We start from the raw sequence: 18,415 nt of genomic DNA on the forward strand, positions 1-18,415 counted from the left end.
GGCCCGTATCTTGACTGAGGATAAATGTGGTGCCTATGTTTGCTTGGCTGGATGATAATGGACAATAATTGGGCTGATTTTCTAGCTTTACCTCAAAGGAAAAAAAAAATCACTGTTGAATTCTTTCCTGATTGAAACCAAAATTTTCAATCAGGAGCAGTAAGAGACAGGTATCTGAAGATGTATGTTATGATAATGCAGCCTCAATATTGCCAAGTAAATTTTAGTTATCTTTGTTTTAAGAGCATTGCAGTTTGTGATGAGACAGTGGTAGTGCCTCTGGGAGGTTTCTAGAAAAGTAATTCCACTGCACTTTCATTGCTGTTAAAATTGTAGGGAGGGTATATCCTCAACAAGGAATGGTAGGGGCAAGAGGGTTTCTGGGTGGCATTTGTTTTCTCTAGTCTGTTTTACTGATGTGGTCTAGACACTTAATCCATTGTGAAGTTTGGGGGGCCCTGTCCATCTGTGATCAGGGCAGGAGCATGACTTCCACTGGTTCCTGTTCCATGGGTTGCCTGCCCTTTAGGCTAGCAGGCCTAAAATCTTCGCTGATTTTGGCGTGCCAGGCAGCTCCAAGCCATTTAAGTCTTTTGACAGCTGCTAGAGATTAGAGTTGAAGGAGATATATGTCTTGCACACGCAGGGGCTACAAATCTGTTTTAGTGCTACGGAATCAATAGTGCATTCAGATCCCCACTGAGCCACACAAAAGCAGCTGTGAGGAGTTGCTTGCTTGTTCGCTCCCTTTTCTCCCCACCATGCCAGCCTGGAGGGCTCAGACCCTGCCCTACGAGCCCTGCTGTGCCCCTGCAGGGCTCAGAGGGGCTGTTGGCTCTGTGCAGGGCAGGGCACCACTAGTAAATCACCACGGGGCCTTTGGGTAGACTGGTAAAGTGAACATGGTTTGATGTAGCAAACTAAAGTAAAAGATTTCCTGTAAGTCACAGGGTGACTTAGAAGAGATAAAATAAATACATAATGCAATATACTCGGGATGGACTTCAGCCAGTGTCCTGGAGGGTTGGGTTTTTAAGATTTTCTTTAAATTAAAGGTTTTACTCTTGGAAATGTAAATATATGTTGAAGTACTTAAACAGATCAAGGTCCTAGTGTTACTTTCCCATTGAGTTAAGGGCAGGACTGCCCTTAACCATTAAATTCGAAGTCCTTCTCGACTGGGTGGATATAGACTCATACCATAACAGAAGAGGAACTTCAGATTTTCATACTCCATTGGAACTTTCTTTAGCAATATCGTCATGCTAGAGTTTGCCATCAGCTGCACATGAGTTGAATTGAAGTGTTTTGGACAGGAGGATCTGGGCTTTAATCGTCTCTCGTATCTATGAGTGGTAGATGGGCAGCAAAGCAGGTCTTGGATTGCCTGTTTGGTGTCTGTAGGCAGCTTTTGCTCCTTCTCCTAGGTTACAGATTTCCAGTCATTTATATAGTTTTTTTTAAGCTTGTTTGTTATTTGCCATGGTTAGAAAATGTGAACAATCATCAATCACAACAGGAGCTTGGGAAGACACTAGAGACAGTATAGATATGTGGATAACGAGGAGCACATATCCTTGTTCCTTTTCTTTCCTCTTCTCTGATTTTCCCACGCCTGGCAGGAATTGATTAACGTGATCTCTCCCCCTTTACTGGCTGGAGTTGAGTGCTTTTGAGGGTTATCAGCCATTGTGTGCAAAAGCTATCACTTCTGCTTTCTGATCTAGAGCTTATCAAAGGGCAGCAGAGCTGTGCACTTTTATCAGTTTTTTTTTTTTTTTTTTTTTCTTTTGGATTTCTTCTTTGGTAGTTCAGTACTAGCCATAGCACAGAGAAACAAACAGTGGAGACATGATCAGTATATTGGGAAGGTAGCGTTTCAAAGCAGAACTAGTTAGGTGGGAAAAGATTTTTGTTGTTTCTTGAGTAGCGATGCCTTTCCAAGAATGAAATTTCCAGTAAAAACAGACCTTGTTAGTGTTCCTAGGAATAGGTCAGGCAGCTCAGCATGGAATGTGGAGCACAAGCAGAGGGTATAGGAAGGGGTAGGACAAGTTGCAAAGGGAAGGTCCCGGGAAACTCTTGCCCCACTGGTCAGGGTGCTCATTGGGACCAGCTGAAGATCGGGGTCAGAGCCCTGTGCTGACCTCCTGTGCCAAGGATGTGATCTGCAGGGCTGCTTACTCTGGGGTGGGGGGGGGAGTTCCTCGTCTCCCATACGTTTTGCAGAAACAGAGCACAAACTGTCTGTCTTGCGTTTCAGCCTTTTACAGACACACAGGTTTTTTTTCAAGGGCATGAAAATGTTCTTCAACAGCACAGGAAAACCATTTCCCACCCAGCTCCCCCCATGAGATGAAAGCAGTCACTGGTAGGATCCTGTTGTTTGTTGACCTTGGCACTCGGTGAAATGATTCTCATAGGTCAGAAGTGAACATGTTTCTCAGACTGCTGCTTTTCATCTCTTGGCTTTATGGGATTTCCTGTTCATGGATGAGGAAACAGCAGCTTCACCTGTGTCTGTGCAGAGGAATTGTAATTGCATTAGCTGGGCAAACTTGTCATAATCCTGAAATTAAATGGAAAACTAATATTTGCTCCAGCAGTTCTAGACATTGGTAAACAAGCTAATTGGTTATCCATGGAGAAATTCCAAGACTTGTCTAGTAGAAGAAGTTACTCCAGTAGTGCTCTGCATTAGTACCTACTTGTGAGCCTTACTGAGGGCACTGTTGTGGAGCAAGCCCTCCTGTTCCTGAGGAGTTGGACATGGAGATGCTCAGTCATAGACCTAAATTCTCATCCTGACTCAGTCCACTATGACTCTGAATGTGCAGAAAAGTCCTCTGAGTAATAATTCTTAAAGGGTTTAAAAAGGAAATTGGTTTTTCTCCTCTGACTATTTTTCTTTTCCAAAGTGGAAGAACTTTGAAACTCATTGCACTTTACAGGAAGGCATTTCAAAGCACTTACAGGTGCAGTGAACTACTCCCAACACACCTGTCAGCTGGTCATTTCAGGTTTTGTTGCACTTGAAAGAGTGGAAAGCAGAACTATTGAGATGAAATGGTGTCATTTCATGTGAAGTCCTAGATGACTTGTCCACAGCCACAAAGGACATTCTTAGCAGAGAGTCTCATCTCCCTTATTTTTTTTCCTGAGATTTAAATTGGTTGGGGACTTTGAGGCTAAACTCTTGTAAGACTATGTTGGGAATCCTGTTCATTTTTCCCTGCTTCTTTATGCTTTTGTAAGTTATGCAAGAGTTGTAAGTACAATGTAAAGGTATACCATTTTCATTTGCTGCTAAATTTCTATCCAAAGCTATTCAGCTATTTTTGGGAAACTCTTCACCCTACCAGTGTTGTCAGATGAGACTACGGTTGTGACAGCTTCAGAATTTGGGTTAATTAAGTATGTAATCTGCCTTAGACTTCAGGCTGATTGAGCGGATGTTTTGGATGCCTAGTCAAAGGTATAAAAAGCCCATGTTTTCAGACAGAATGGGTAGCCATGAAGTTGCCTGCTACTAATGGGAACTGCAGGAGCTCTTTTTAAAAGTTGGTGCTTGTGTTTCTTGAGCTGAAATATGAAAAGCAATGGCAACTGCTGGAAGCATAGGTCTTATCATGCTCCCAACACCATGATTCTGATTTATGCTGTTGGTGAAGGTCTGAATATAAGCATGAGGAATGAATCACTATTTATAGAGAAAAAATTGTGCACCATTTTAAGTATAGCATGTTTGTGGAATATAAAGTGTATGTGCTGCCGCACACTCTGTGATCCGCCAGAGCAGAGTGGTGCCCCCGCGGCTGCAGCAATTCCTCACTGCAGAGGAGGCTGCAACCTGAGCCTGCACCCTGGGGCACGGCTGAGAACATGGGTCTCATAAGGACACAGGGCACCAGCCACACCACAGCGACCACATGTGTGTGAAAACAAAGGTGTAGTGCTCAACAGGTTGGTGTCTCACCTCTTCTCCCTCTGAGGCTGCTTCAGGGATGACCAGACATGATTTCTCCTCATTTAACTGCCAGGGTATGTGACCTTTCATGTCAGGCATGCTGGCTGAGATATCTTCATATGCTGATGTTTGGTAGCCACTAATCACCTGTTCGCAGCGTTAATCGTCAGCTTCCTCATCTGCTGTGAGGAGAACGAGAGCTCTCGGGCAGGGGGCAGAGCCTTTGCTGGCTGCCTGTGTTTGTGTGGGGGTTGTCTTCTCAGATGACCACCCCGATACTTCCCCCAGATGAAAAGCTCCTGGAAGATCTTGTTTCCTGCTGAGCCCCCTATGCTAAGCCCCACTGACAACTGATCCCATGCTGCTGGATCCCAGCCACCCCTTGGATCAGCTGTCCTTCCTTTCTAGATCCTCTTCCTTGGCTTTCTTACTGCTCCTGAGTAATATGGCCTCATCCTTAGCTGGTGTTTTCTGTTAGAGATTTCAAAATGCTGTCTGGTCCTTCTTATTTCATTCCTTGGTTTAAATGGGAAAACTTATCAGAAGGAAGCATGACAGCACCTAAGGGAGAGAGGAGGAAACCAAAGAGCTCTCAAATCCTCATCAGTGTTTGCACCATATCACAATCCAGCCTATTAAAGACAGAAAAGACTTACACATGTATATGTTTTTTTATATTTTTTTCCTTAAAGTTGTCCTTTATTCATTTTGGACACTGATGTTTTCTGAGATATAAAAAATTTAACATTGCAGAAAAATACTTCTGAATCGATGCTGGTATGAATTTGTTTTTCATTGAATTAATTGTTTTAAAACACAGTGCTGAGTGCTCTTAATGCCTTGGGTCAATCACTGATGGATTTTTAAAAATACTTCAGCAAACAACCTACTCCCAGAACTTACTTCTACCTATTGTATTAAAATTGTAACAGTGGCTAGAAAAATATTTCTGATATGCAGAAATATCCCAACTAGCTGCCATTCAGTCCCATATGGAGAAGTAATTCCTGAGCTGTCCATGCATTGTCTTCTCTAGCTGGCAGAAAGCAGATTCCTGATCCTGTTCTTTTTCTGATACAAAAGGATTGACTTTCAAGTAGGGCCAGTGCTCGGCATAGGAAAAAAGAAAGGAGGTAGTTAGCTGGTGACAATAAAATTACTCTAATAACAGGCAGTGGTAGCTCTGGTCTGTTTTGCCCCAGCAGATCCCAGAGAGCGAGGCTGGCTGCTGGTGCCCCTTCTGAGCCAGGAGAAACCGTGACTAGAAGCCATGGGCAGGGAAAGTAGGCAGATAATGAGGGGTGCCTTTTGTTAGTTTTTTCATGCCCCAAAGACAAATCAAAGAGTGACACTGAGTAATTTGTATCCCCCCCCCCCCCCCGTACATGAACTCTACAAGCTCTACACTGTCAAGTGTGTTTTTGGGCAAATGTAAAATTGCGGTGGGGTCCGGAGTGTTCCATTTCCTGTAGTGTCTTAGAAAATGGTTCAGTAGGAACTAGGAAGATCACCAAGGATATCCAGGTGACACAGGGTATGAAGTTGGACTGTTTTTTCTTCTCACTCTGTTTGACCAGAATCACATGGGTAACAGGGCTGGGGTGTCTTCTCTTCTGGGTTTGGAGTTTTTTTTTCCTGGGTTTAAATATTACAATATGTATCAATACATAAATATTACAATATGAATCAATTTAACCTTGCCTTTTTGTAGTCCTCAAAATGGTTTGGACTAGCAATCAGCAGAGACCATGAAATCACCTCTGGTAATCTTATGACAGCTCATTATTAGAAAATTTGATTTAAGACTTGAGGTTCTTGCAAGGCTTGATACAAGATCTCTGCAAAGGAATATGAATTTCTTCTCCCTGACTTGGTTTATGGACACTCAGAAATAAAGTCTGTCCAAAGGGAAAGTTTTATTTACCTTTTTGTTCTCCCACCGCTTTGTACAACTGTGATAATCAGTGTAAGTGGGAAAAGGCTAAGGAGAAATGAGGATCTATGGCTGTTCATCATTGGATGGAAGTATAGGGAATGCTATCAGGTTGCATGTCAGTAGAATGAGAATGACAGATCATCAGAGGGTTAATACCAAATCTGTGTCAATGATACATTTGTGAAAATGAAGTTTCATATGAAAAGATAAGGCCTGTGATTGCCTTTTTCTTCTCTGATTCCTGCATTGATTTCATATGTATTAAAATGATGTTTTGCCTAGCAGAGTTAGGCTGCGATACAGCTGTCCTAACATTTGAAACTGTATGAGCAAAACCAGTTCTATTCCCAAAGATCAGCCTGCATTCCTCAACCCTGAGAATGTGCTTTTTTTAGTAGTGTTTTAAGATGTCTTCACTCTGACCATCTGCCCAAACCGTCAGCAAATCCTCATCAGGTAGAAGCATCATAGTCCTTTCAGTGTCATTTAATCCTTTTTGTATTTTCTGAATCTGAACGTTTTAATATGTTGCCCAGTAAAAGCCCAAGAATGGCACAGAGGCCTTGGGTACTGGATGGGCTTTAGAGCCTGGGCTATTGCATGATCTATGCAAACAGATCATGTAGTTTATGATCTAGAGATAATTTGCAAAAAATACAGACAATCTCTAATGTTTATTGATTTTAGCCAACTTAGTGATTTGCACAATTAGAATAACTGTGATATATGATGAAACGATGTTTTCACTGCTATCGTATTTTACACTTTCAGCTTAAAACATTGCTGACAAGACTTAAGAGACACACAGGGACTCTTTTCAAGCTTAAGAGCTTTTCTTTTTTGCTGGAAGCTTCAGCTCAGTAAGTGAACTCTTGACTGGGGATTTGTCACCCCTGGTTTTATTTCTGGTGTTTGCAACACTGTTGATACACACTTAAATGACTGTTGTTTCACTTGACCCTTTCTGCTGAGGAGGAAGACACGGCTGGCTCTTCTGTGCCCTCTGCCTGCATGGCTGTAGAGCAAGTGCAAGCAAGAGGATGAGAGTAATTTGGATCCCAATTTCTGTTTGGTAGTCAGATCAACTAAGTAAAATAGCATTTGTCATGATTGAAATTTGGTCTGAAGGCCCAGGAAACCTCATGGGAGGGCAGCCTGTCAGGGAAGAGGATGATGTGTTGAAGAAACAATCTACCGCAGTGGGAGCCTGGAAGCCAGAATGTGGAAGGTTCCCTGCCCATGGCAGAGGGGTTTCAACTATATAATCTCTAAGGTCCCTTCCAACCCCAGACATTCTGTGATTCTAAGCCAGGCTTTGCATTCAGCTCAGCCTGCTGCAGTCGGATGCACCAGTGATCTTCCCTCTCAAACCAGGAGCTGCGAAGCCAGTGCCATGTGCCAGTGTCCATGTCTGCCTTCTCAGCAGACTGCAGCCTCTGCTGGCATCTCCCAGTGTAAGTACTCTTGGGAGGATGTCTGGAGCAATAGAGTTCATGGAGGAGCCCCAGCTGCAGCTCCTGTAGGGAGTGAGATGCCCAGGATACATGTTCCTAGCCAGTGTTTGCCCATGAGGCTGTGGAAAGCCTCAGTGTGGCTTGTACATCTCTCAGCTCTACTGTTGAAGGAATTTCAGTGAATTTCACTCAACAGCAGCATCCTGAGTTAAAAACATGGTGTGGTGTAGGTACAGTAAGAGAGGGTCCAGTTTGTGACTCCTCTCCCAATTGCTCTCCTTGCTTATAACCCCCAGAGATCAACTTACCTGAAGCATTTATGTCATAACAAGCAATATAAAGTCACCCAGGCTGAAAGCTAATCTCTGTGGGCTTCTTTTCCCTCCCTTTATTTCCCCCAAGATCCTGGATGAATCAACAAAGAAATGACACTTTCATTGCATGCTTATGAAAGAGATTTAGTGGGATACAATCAAGTAATTTGAGTCACGTTACAGCTTAAAGTCCCTCTAAGCTGGTGGGGAATGATTCTTAGATACTAGCTGTCTTTATGAGAAGAAAAAAAAACCCAAACAGTTCATTGCCAAGAAATTAGATGTGTTTAAATTATGCATTTATAATGTGTTATAATTTATTTAATTGTTAATAATTCAGAACTGGCTGTGCATTTCCTTCCCTGTAAATTCATTCAATGTGTCTGAAGATTACTGGTTTGTTTCTTGGCATTTTATAGATTTATTGCGTTTCTGAGGGGGAAGGAAGTGTTGCTTTTGGCACAGATGCTAAGAATATTCTTGTTCTGAAAATGTGAAGCAGTGTTTTAGTGCACTGCAAATCTGGCCTCCTTTTTGTTGATACAGAGAAGGGTGTAGTGGTTTTCCTGCCTTACACATTTTACCACCATGCATGATTCTCCTATTCTAATGAATTGTTCAAGTGATTGATAAAAAGAAGAGAGAATTGGTATTAATAATTAGAGCTAAAAATCCATACAAGATTTAAAACAATTGCAGTAATTGCAGGGTAGTTCCTGTGCTTAAATTCCTGAAGTAAAGCTTTGGAAGGCTGGTGTAACTCTTATGAGAGCACAGTAGAACAACAATGCTGTTGTTGATTGATGTTGTTTGAAAAACAATGCTGTTGTTGATTCTTGCTTGAATATTGTTGCTTTTGACACACAGAAGTAGTGTATAGAAGAAATAAGTGAGACATAATAGAAACTCTGTCTGTGCAAGGGAATGAACAGTTAAATAGACAGCTAAGACTGGGGATAAAGCCAGTTTCTTGAGAGCTGGACAAAGACCAAGCAGAAATAGTATATACTTTAGTTGGAGGAGAAAGTAATAAGAGAGTAGCAAAACATGAGCCAGCAAGAAAAAGAAAGAGATATGAATACAAAGCATTGCAGAAATTACCTGACTGTCAGTCTGCTTTAAAAGCTTTTTGTTGGGCAGTACTGTCATGTAACTGTGTCATGTTACAGAGAGAACATGATTCTGAAAAGAGGAAGAAAGTTTGTGTTGGAAAAGCCTAGGGGAATTCTCAGAAACCTGAAACTGAAAAAAAAGTATCTTGGACAATTACAGCAACACCTCTCTCTTAACTCCCCCGTGCACTTCTCCTCCAGCTGATTAAATTTTCCCATTGCTACTGGAGGCAGTGGGGGGAGAAGAGAAGGAGAGCATGTTTTAGCCAGATCCAGCAAGATGAGCAGTGTGTTCCTGAAACATTTAATGCACCTGGAAACTCTGTAGCTTTGTTTGAAGTGCATAGCAAAAGATGTGTTAAAAGTAAAAAAGGCATTTAATGTCACTATTATCTCAAGGATTATGTATTTTTGAAAGAGAAAAAGATGAAAAAGAATGTGCCTTTCTAGCTGACATCCATGAATGGTGAACAAAACCTTGAGAATACAGGTTTGGGCCACTAGAAAGTATACAAAAGCTAAGCATTATTTCCAATACAAAAGCTAAGCATTATTTTCAATACATTTTAAACTGTTGACAAAAGCTTGTGACTTTGCAGGTTTCTCTAGTTAGTAGGAGAAGCTGGACACAAAATTTTATGTCCATCATTGCACACTGTCTCTGTTGCATAGACCAATTTTTAGTTTGGCAATGGCTGCAGTGGCTGCAGCTCAGTTCTGTTAAGGTACAAGCCTTTCCCAGCTGCTGCAGTGCAAAATCAGCAAGATCTGATAGCATGTAAGAATAAAGGCCACAGAAAAGCACTCTGGCGTGATCTGGAAGAGTTCACGTCGCCCAGCTCTGAAGTCTTCCATGAGTATTAATTGGTCCTGAAGATGGATCTTGTGTGATAACTAAATATTTTTCCCCCCCCCCCCCAACTTAGCTACAGATGGATCATGTCAGACCTGAAAGTCATAGACCGTGGATGTAAGTGATTCAGCAAATGATTGAAGTCATGCCATGGATCTTGGTGGGTTTACCTTTCCACCAGCTGTCCTTAGGGATCTGCTTGTAGAAAAAACTCTCTCTTTCTGTAGCTCATCCTACATTGCATTCAGGATTTCCTCAACCACAGAAGAGAAACATTGCAGGAAACATCACCAGAAGGTGAGAACCAAAAAAAACCAAAACATCACTTGCTGTATAAAATCCTTTGTTAGGTGAGTTCACCATGATGAAGGAATCAGCTGAAGACAGCTAGTGAATTATCCCACTTCTGTGGTTAATTCTTTCTTCAGCTTTTGCAGGGGAGCAGACTCCTCAGCCCCTGCCTGCCCTGCCTGCCTGTGGTTTAGCAGGTAACATCATTACGCCCTGACAGTCCCAGGATGGGAATGCTACTGGTTAGCATATTTGGCAACCTGTTTTTTTTTCCCTGAGGGCCTGTAAATAGCAGCAAGGCAGAAGGGAGACCAGTGTCCTTATGTCAGCAGGGAGGTGTCTGGTGGCACAGACAAGTTTTTCTTAACCCCCTAAGAATTGATACATCCTATGTATATATGGGCCCAGAGGTTTCTTTCTTTCGGTTTAGATTTCTTCTTGTTTGTGCAGTAAATTCCACGTAAGACTGAGTGGAGAGAAAAGGAAGAACGGATGCTGGTAATTAAATTAGCCATTTCCTAAAAACAAATAGCAGGCACTTCAATCTCATCAAAAAAATACCAGCATGGAGCCCATTCTTTCTGGTTTAAGTGATTACTTACATGTCCAGATGTCAATTCAGGGAAAACTTGCAAATGTAGAGAGGTTTATTTTCTTACTGTGCATATTTCCTTATAATTGAGTCTTTGCACCTACCATTTTTAGTGCCTTTTTTTTTAAATATATGTTTTAACATATGGAATGGTTGCAAAAGTTTTGAAATAAAAAATGCCCTTCTTGTGGGGTAAAAAAACCCCAAGGACTGTGTTTGAGGTGAGAGAGAAGGGAGGGAAACTGGGGTAATGTTGAGGTGGTGCAAGAGATGACGCTTCAAGGGGATGGGTAGTGAAGTAGGAAGCCTTTTATGAGGACTTCCAGTAGCCCTCTTTAGTCTGGCAGCTTGCTGCAACAGTTAGGTGAGAAAGACAACCAGTAGTTTATTTCGATGCATTTATTGTTGGTATCATATTGATGGCTCTTCCTCTGACACATTAGCAGGAACATTTTTCTTCTAACCCAGGAATTATGAGTGAAGTCTCACTGAGTGATGCACATGTGTGGAGTCACATATACTCACTGAAGTTTTTACCATCAGACTAGGATTGATGTTACATTTTGCTGTAAATGTCTATAGCACAATTTTCAAGAGAACTGAACAATTTTTCAAAATATTTGTTGTGTCCATGAACAATAGAGAATCCAGAGGTCTGGTAGTAGCAATTGTTTGTGGTTCTAGGAAGGGTACATGAGAGAAGGTGAGAGAGAGAGCAATGCTGCCCAGAGCTTCCCAGTAGTAGAATAAGGCAGATTTAGGACATGTGGTAGGTTAAGAGTCCCTTCAATAGCAGGGATTTTTCTCTGGCCCTCCCCAGTTCTGAGTAGATGCTGTAAGAAGTAAAAAGTAAATCCTTCCATTTTGAGGATACAGCCCTGCATTTCCTTCATTGTTTCTGTATTTGCCTGAAAAAAGAGCCCTTTGCATTAAACTGCCTGTCAGTGAACTTAGTGATGAGAACTTTTCCTTGCACAAAAACCTACATGTTTTTTAGTTATAGTCCTTGCAGTATTTTCACCAGTTAGTCACCTGTTCCTACCAGCAGAATTTTGTGCTTGTAAAAACAACATCCAGATACACCCCAGACAAGTACTATGACTTCATATAAAATTGAGATTACATTCAACAGCTTGACCAAAGCACATCAAGGGCAGTATTCTAGCACTGTACATTTAGCCCTGGCCTTTACACTCTGGCTTGTTTTAGTTGTGAAATTGGTGGGTTTATTAATATATTATATAAAATATATGGAGTCAAAGGTCCTTTCTAAAAGCCAGCATGCAGGGCCGTGGATTCCAGAGTATTTAGAAACAAGGCACTTCCCTCTGCATGAATAACAAGAGTCACTTCATATTTTTTGTTTGTGTTTTTCTGTGCTCAGTTGCTTCCCTGGGGAGCAGGTGCTGAGCCTGAAGTCCTGCCACTGCTGGGGAAGGGAACTGTGCATCCGTGTGAGCTCCACACTTCAGCCAGGGGGCATTCCCAGCCTGTATGCTGACCCTTTTACTGCATAAAAGTGTGCAGTATTAGTAGCAGATAAACCATGGTATTCTTAGCACATAAGGAAATCGGGCAGAATAGAGTGTTTTGTCTTGCTCTGAGTGTGAAGAAAATGTGTGTGCCATAGTAATCCTTCCATTTTTTTTCCTTGTTATTCATTTCTTTTTTCTCCTTAACTTTTCTCAAAGCTAAACTTCCCACAAAATTCAATTATACTCTAAAAGTCTGTGTTGTCATGAAAGATAGTTAAAAGTCTACTCAAACCTTTGATTCCCACGTGGTCTAGAAAACAGAAGTTTAAAGTTAGCAGAGAGGCTGACTGAAGTGGGAAGGCAGTGTTGGTGATGGAGCTGTTTGGATTGGAAGCTTTGAGGACACATCTGAAGGTTTTTCATCCTCCTCAGAGCAGGTGTTACCTGAAATTGGACCATGTTTTCCCTGGTATCTTGACACAATCCATGGACCCTTGCCTTTAGTTGGCTGCTCCAGCATTGCTGAGCTGATTTGGCGAGGGCTGATTTACAGCAGGTCACCAGCTGGATGCTTGGCCAGGCTGCTCCTCCTGTGCTGACATCCAAAAACTAAAGGCAGCCTTTTGAATGCAAGGCTGCGTACAGCCATGTTTTATGGGCCATGTACATGTTCACAAACATGAAACTGAAGTGTTCTGGTTTAAGTGAAAATACTTATGGAACTGGTTCTCAGTGACCACTGTTCATAAATGCATGAAATGTCATAATGTTGGTCAAAAAGCTTTTGAGTGGGATACATCTTGCATTTCTGTACCTTCCAGTTTAGTATGTTATTCATGATCCTAGAAATTTAAAAAAAAAAAAAAAAAGAGGCAGTTAACACTTGATTTAGTTTAATTTCATTCCTTCTACAACAAGAAAATGTTCAGTGAAGGTTAGTGGTGCTTTTCTAACACTTTTTTTAAACCTGACTGTGCTGCTGTGCTTACCTATATTCCTTGTATTCTTCATATGTATTGATATACTGAAAATTTCCTACTAGATACAGAAATCTTGTGGTTTGCTTATCATGGCTTATATATATTTCATCACAATTCCAGGTTTTTCCCTGATCTACCATAGCTCTTGTGAGCACAGCATGTGAAAGAAATGCTTGCCCACGGCAAGGAGTTGCATGCTGTAATGCACCAGTCCCTTTTTGGGTCTCTCCTGGTGTTAAAATTATTACTCTCTCCCAAAGTTCAGCATCCAGCTAGGGTGAAAAGTGAGTACAGGTTCTAAAAATGTTGAATATGTGTGCCAAGTACTTGAATGTTAGCAAGAGTGGGAGGGAGGTTCAGGGGAAATTGTAAACCTTTTTCAAGGCAAGCAAAATGACTGAACTCTTTATCACTTCTTTTCATTTCCAAAATGTCACAGCTTCTTGCTAAGCTCAATGAAGTTGCCATCATTTATTTGTAAGGTGCTTGAAGGTGGTCTTTTAAAGAATAATTATTAACCTTTCTATTTCAAAACCTGTTCTTACACAAAGAGTTTTTCACTGGAGATGGAGTTACGAGGCAGTTTTTTTCAGTATGGCATTGAATTTTTCAGGAGCTTATTTCCTGAGGGAGGTAAATTGCCAGGGATTGCAGGAAGGCCCTCTGCTCCTTCAGTTGAGGTTGGAGCTCAACAGGTTTCAAACCACACAGTGCAAGTAATGCTAGGGAGCGGCTGTGAAGACATTGTGCCTTGCAGAGGGGCTCAGGGACTGGGTTTGACTCCTGCTTGCCATTCCAGGGCTCTCCAGTGTTCCCTCTGTGCCCCATGTGTGGCATGGGGAAAAATAATCTATTACCTGTGGGATCTCTGCTTTCCCTTCCCTCCTTGGATCCCTGCAGCAATGTTATTTTGGGGTCTGCTGGCTGGGAAGAGCAGAGACCTTGGAAAGCAAGGGAAAGCAAGCCTTGCCTGCCAGGACGGACTGCTCACCTCTGGGCAAACCCTCAGAGAGAGACCCTGTGGAAGTACCACCAGTGGAAACAGTGATTGCTCCTTCCTTTGTGGGACACTTTGTCCATGTGTTGTTTCATTGTTAACTAAGCAGATAATTAGCCCTTTCTCTCCCCTGTTGGGTGCATCAGCTGCTGGGTGAGCTGCAGAAAGCCCAGGATGAGAAACAGTTGGGTCAGGCAGAAATTGCAAGCAGGAATTTCTGAAGTATTCCTGTGGGCTTTCCTAAGAAACGGCTCGCTTTCCCAGGGAACGATGGAAACAGGCGAGCACTCTGTCTCACAATGTTCCCTCTCTAGGAAAACATTTGGTAGTAGTTTAAAAAAGAAAGCTTTATAGAGCTTAAATAATGCCAAAGATGAATTTGGTGAAGATTGATGCTGTACATACTCTATTTGCAAGGATTTGGAATTTCCAGTGCTGCTTGGAGTTGCTAGCAATAGGTCCAGGGCTTGCCAGTCATATTCGGCTTTTTTTGCACTACCTCTTTTATTTTAATCAAGTTCTTATTATGGCACTACTAAGCACATGGCTAAATAGTAAAGCTTTTGTGCTCAGTTCATCTGTATCAACAAGGTCATGGCACTCATAATCATAAAATTAAAGAAACTTGATAATTGCAAGAACAGCTTCTGTTTCATTCATTTTTTTAAAGTAATCCATGTCAGTGTTTTGTATTCTGGGTTGTAATTACTCAAGGATCATGTAGCCAGGTTTACCTCTAAATAAATAAGGAATAATAAAAATATTTTTTAAATTAAAGCTACATTTTTAAAGGTTTAAAGACAGTCTTAAAGAAAATACAGAATACAGTGAAGTGTGTCATTCCATACATTGGCGTGACCCCTGTCCACATTAATCTGGCTAAAATAGGCTAAATTTTTCTTGTTGTCTGTATTGGGTTTTGTACAAAGTAAAAAAATCAATATATTATCTGATTCACAATCAGCCTGAATGCATCTTAATGGTAATTGGAAGGCTTAAAATGTTTCATTGGGCTATGATGACTGCTAATTCTACTTAGAAAAATGAATGGTTTTCCTGCACAGCAATGTATTGATGCATGGTGGAGTAATTGGGTGGACTCAGGTGCCCCTGACAGGCAAACAGGCATTTCCTCTGGTGCCCTTTGAAACTCTGTGTGCTGAAGCTAAGTACTGAATGAATCTATTATGTCATATGGTAGTGTAGTGCTGGAAGGCAGTGGTGGGGAGGAGATGGGGTCTGGTATTTTTTCGGTTGGTCCTTGCTTTCCAGCTCAAGGGATGCTCATCCAAATCCACCTAAAGCAGTTCCGTTTAAGCTGGCACATAAAAGTTGAAGTTGGCATTTTACTTTAGCCTACAGACAGCAAAGATGTATTTTATGATTGCTTAAAATGCCAATGTCTGAATGAGAAAGTTAGAGAGGGACATGCTGGCAAACAAACTCATAGGGGCTTGTGGATAGCTAATTTTTTTTTTTTTTTTTTTTTAAGGCAACAGCTGAGCAGGTGTCAATGAAAATCAGAAATCTGTTGTTCAAGCTATTGTCTTTCATTTCATACTTGGAGCTGAAACAAGAATGGTCTTTCTGGTGTTTGTCCCTACCACTTTTTAAACAAAGAGGTTCTGATCTATGGCCAGCCGTCTTTAAGCACTGTGATAATGCAGTCATTCATTATTAACAGAGAGCAGAGGAGAAGGGGAGGCCTCAAACACATCAGGAACAAGCAAGTGGGGAAATGAAGGTATCAATTATGTATCTGCCATGTTGATGATGCTCTTACAGAGTTGTTTTCTCCCAAGGGAAGAATCGGCTGGGAGAACAAAGCATATTCTCAGTGCCTTCTCTGACAACAAGATGACATCTCCCCACCTGAAGCTTCAACAAACCCCTTTCTTTAGCCCCTTTCCCTCCCAGGAGTACTTGATACTCTGCTTAGTTCTGGACTGGATCTAAAAGGAGAGTGCTGCTGGCTCTCCCGCAGGGAAGTGGGATCCTGGTTTCCAGCCCTACCTCCACAAGTGACAGGCACCTGTGCCCCCAGGGTGAGCTGTGAGCAGGGCAGGCTCCAGCCCAGCATCCCAGTGCAATGAGCTGGAGGGCAGCAGCTTTCTCATTTGTAATTTGTTCCAACTAAAGTTTTTTTTTTTTTTTTTATTGCAAGACTGAGGTTAAAAAAATATTTATGAATACAGCCTCAAACCTTCATGAACATGGTACTACAATTCCACTGGGTTTTACTGTATTGATTTACAGTGCCATCACCTTTCTTGATGGAATTACTGTTTCTTGATTGTGCAGGAAAGGGACCATAATGGTTTTTAAAGTAAAACTGAATCCGATCACAGTTGCACAGATTTGTCCTGTGACATGAACATGCCCTGCTGAGAAGGGCAGCTGAGCTGACAAATATGTATCAGCTTGTGCCTGATTCTCCCCACCTTGGCCCTAGTAAAGAATGAGTTACAGGGAATAAAACAGCTGTTTGCTGTGTGGCTGGGGATGAAGAGGGTAATGAAACATGATGCAGAGTAAAAGTCAGCTGTAGCTTGGCAACTCCCTTTTCCTCATAGCAAAGAAGATAACTTAGACTGCATTAAGAACTATGATATTATACATACAGAATGATATGAATTATTTTTAAGGCTGTGGTTTTAGAGATGGAAAATTAGTATTTTGACTAAAAAGACTGTTTAATCATTAATAGGTTGTTCTGAGTATTTTGGAGTTTCACTATTATTGTTTATTCAAACTGGTATCTAGCAACAAAGACGAGCATTTTAAAGGCAGCTAAAAACTGAACTTAAAAATAAACACAGTTCTTTCTACAAAGACAGCAGAGCTAAAAGCCTGTACAAATATTTGCAATGACAGCAACATCAGAAATTTGTTGGTTGGGTTTAAAAGTGTTCTTGACCGCCCTGGCAGGGTTCTGAGGCCAGCAAGGTCACATAAAGAGACTATTTGCTTTGAGGTTGACTTGCACACATTTGGACAAGTGCAGTATGCTCTTTCCTGTACTAGGAAAAAAGGTGTTGAAGTGGTGCCAATATAGAAGAAAATGGTGCTCTTGAAAGGCAGCACAATGAGCTCTGGGCTGTCCTGTCCCAGGCATTTAATTACATGACTGATCAAATTGCTCCTAAGGTTTTGGGTATATAAATGTTCTGTTAGATCAGGAACTCCTTGTCGTAGTACTTAGGAGTGAGGAAGCATTGCGATGGGAGCCCACAAAACCAAACCTGCTTTCATATATATAAACATGTTAATTGTGAAAGATTTGGTTAAAGGTAGTAATAATAAAGGGAAAAACACACGTAATATTCATATATAATTGTGTTTTGCAAGAGCACTGGATGGTCTGGAATGAGTTGGAGTGGGTTCCCCACCTTTTTCATACTGGAGAGGAAAAGAGCTGATGATGTTAGCACTTCAGGTGGTCACTGCTTCAGCACTGGATGTGTTGAAGGCATCAGAGCATCTCTCACACCTGTTGGCAGTGAGCTCAGGTGATCACTTCCTGGCAGAAGTCTTCCCTTTCTTCACAGATTTCTCTCCCCTTCACTCCTGTTCTGTTCTTGCCCTAGCTCAATGGTACATTCTCCAGCTCAGAAGTAGGAGCTGACTCAGTTTTAGAAGCCCAGAAAAAGGCTGTTCTGTCGCAGTGCAGTGATAACGTGCAGCCTTACAAATGGTCACCATCATGGCTGGTGGTTCATCTAAGGTTTTTGTTGTGGCGGTGCAAAAACACAGGCTGAGACTACTGGAAGCCCATTTGTGTGAGCAGCATCTCTGTAAAGCTGTACCTGCATGCTGCCTCCGCCTGCAGTGGTGATGCATTCTTGGGGACACAGCCAGAGAGCTGCAGGAAAATGCCTCTGTCTTGCCAGGTGTACCAGAGGCATGGCTGAAAGGCATCGGAGAGGGATCAGCAGTGAGTCCTTTAGCCAGTGATGCAGTGTAGGGGAGTTAGCAGAATAATCTCCTAACATCCTACAGCAACTCCTTTGGAATGATGGACACCTCCAGAGAAGCCAGCCAGCTGAGAACTGTGACAGCCTCAGGCTTGCTGGAGAGGGAGAGGAGAGGAGAGGAGGGGAGAGGTGAGGAGAGGAACTTTGGCCATGCTTTTACTCTTTTGCTAGGTTTTTGACTCAGAGTGGACAGTGAGTAGGTAGGGCCACCTGAGGGTGTGGCATACCTACCACACCATCTTTCCTGTCAGTCAGCTGGCACAGGGGATCCTCCCCCACCTTCCCTTGCCTCAGCAGGTGCTGCTGCTAAAACCAGCCATCCAGGGGCTCCTGGCCTGTTTGGGGCAGATGGAGAGTAAATGGCTGCTAACTGGGGTGGTGGAAACCAGGGCCAAAGGCTTCCCTGTGACTCTCCTCACCCAGTTTTATCTCAGTGTCGGTATAACGCACCTATTAACTACTGCAAAGGT

General features: G+C 42.2%; 1 protein-coding gene across 5 annotated transcripts in view; it reads left to right on the forward strand.

The window, feature by feature from the left end:
• The window catches only part of PHACTR2 (phosphatase and actin regulator 2), a 130,751-nt gene that overhangs the window by 59,663 nt on the left and 52,673 nt on the right, over positions 1-18,415 (forward strand). The window lies entirely within an intron of this gene.

The sequence above is a fragment of the Vidua chalybeata genome, chromosome 3, assembly GCF_026979565.1.
Source record: "Vidua chalybeata isolate OUT-0048 chromosome 3, bVidCha1 merged haplotype, whole genome shotgun sequence".
Classification (NCBI taxonomy): domain Eukaryota; kingdom Metazoa; phylum Chordata; class Aves; order Passeriformes; family Viduidae; genus Vidua; species Vidua chalybeata.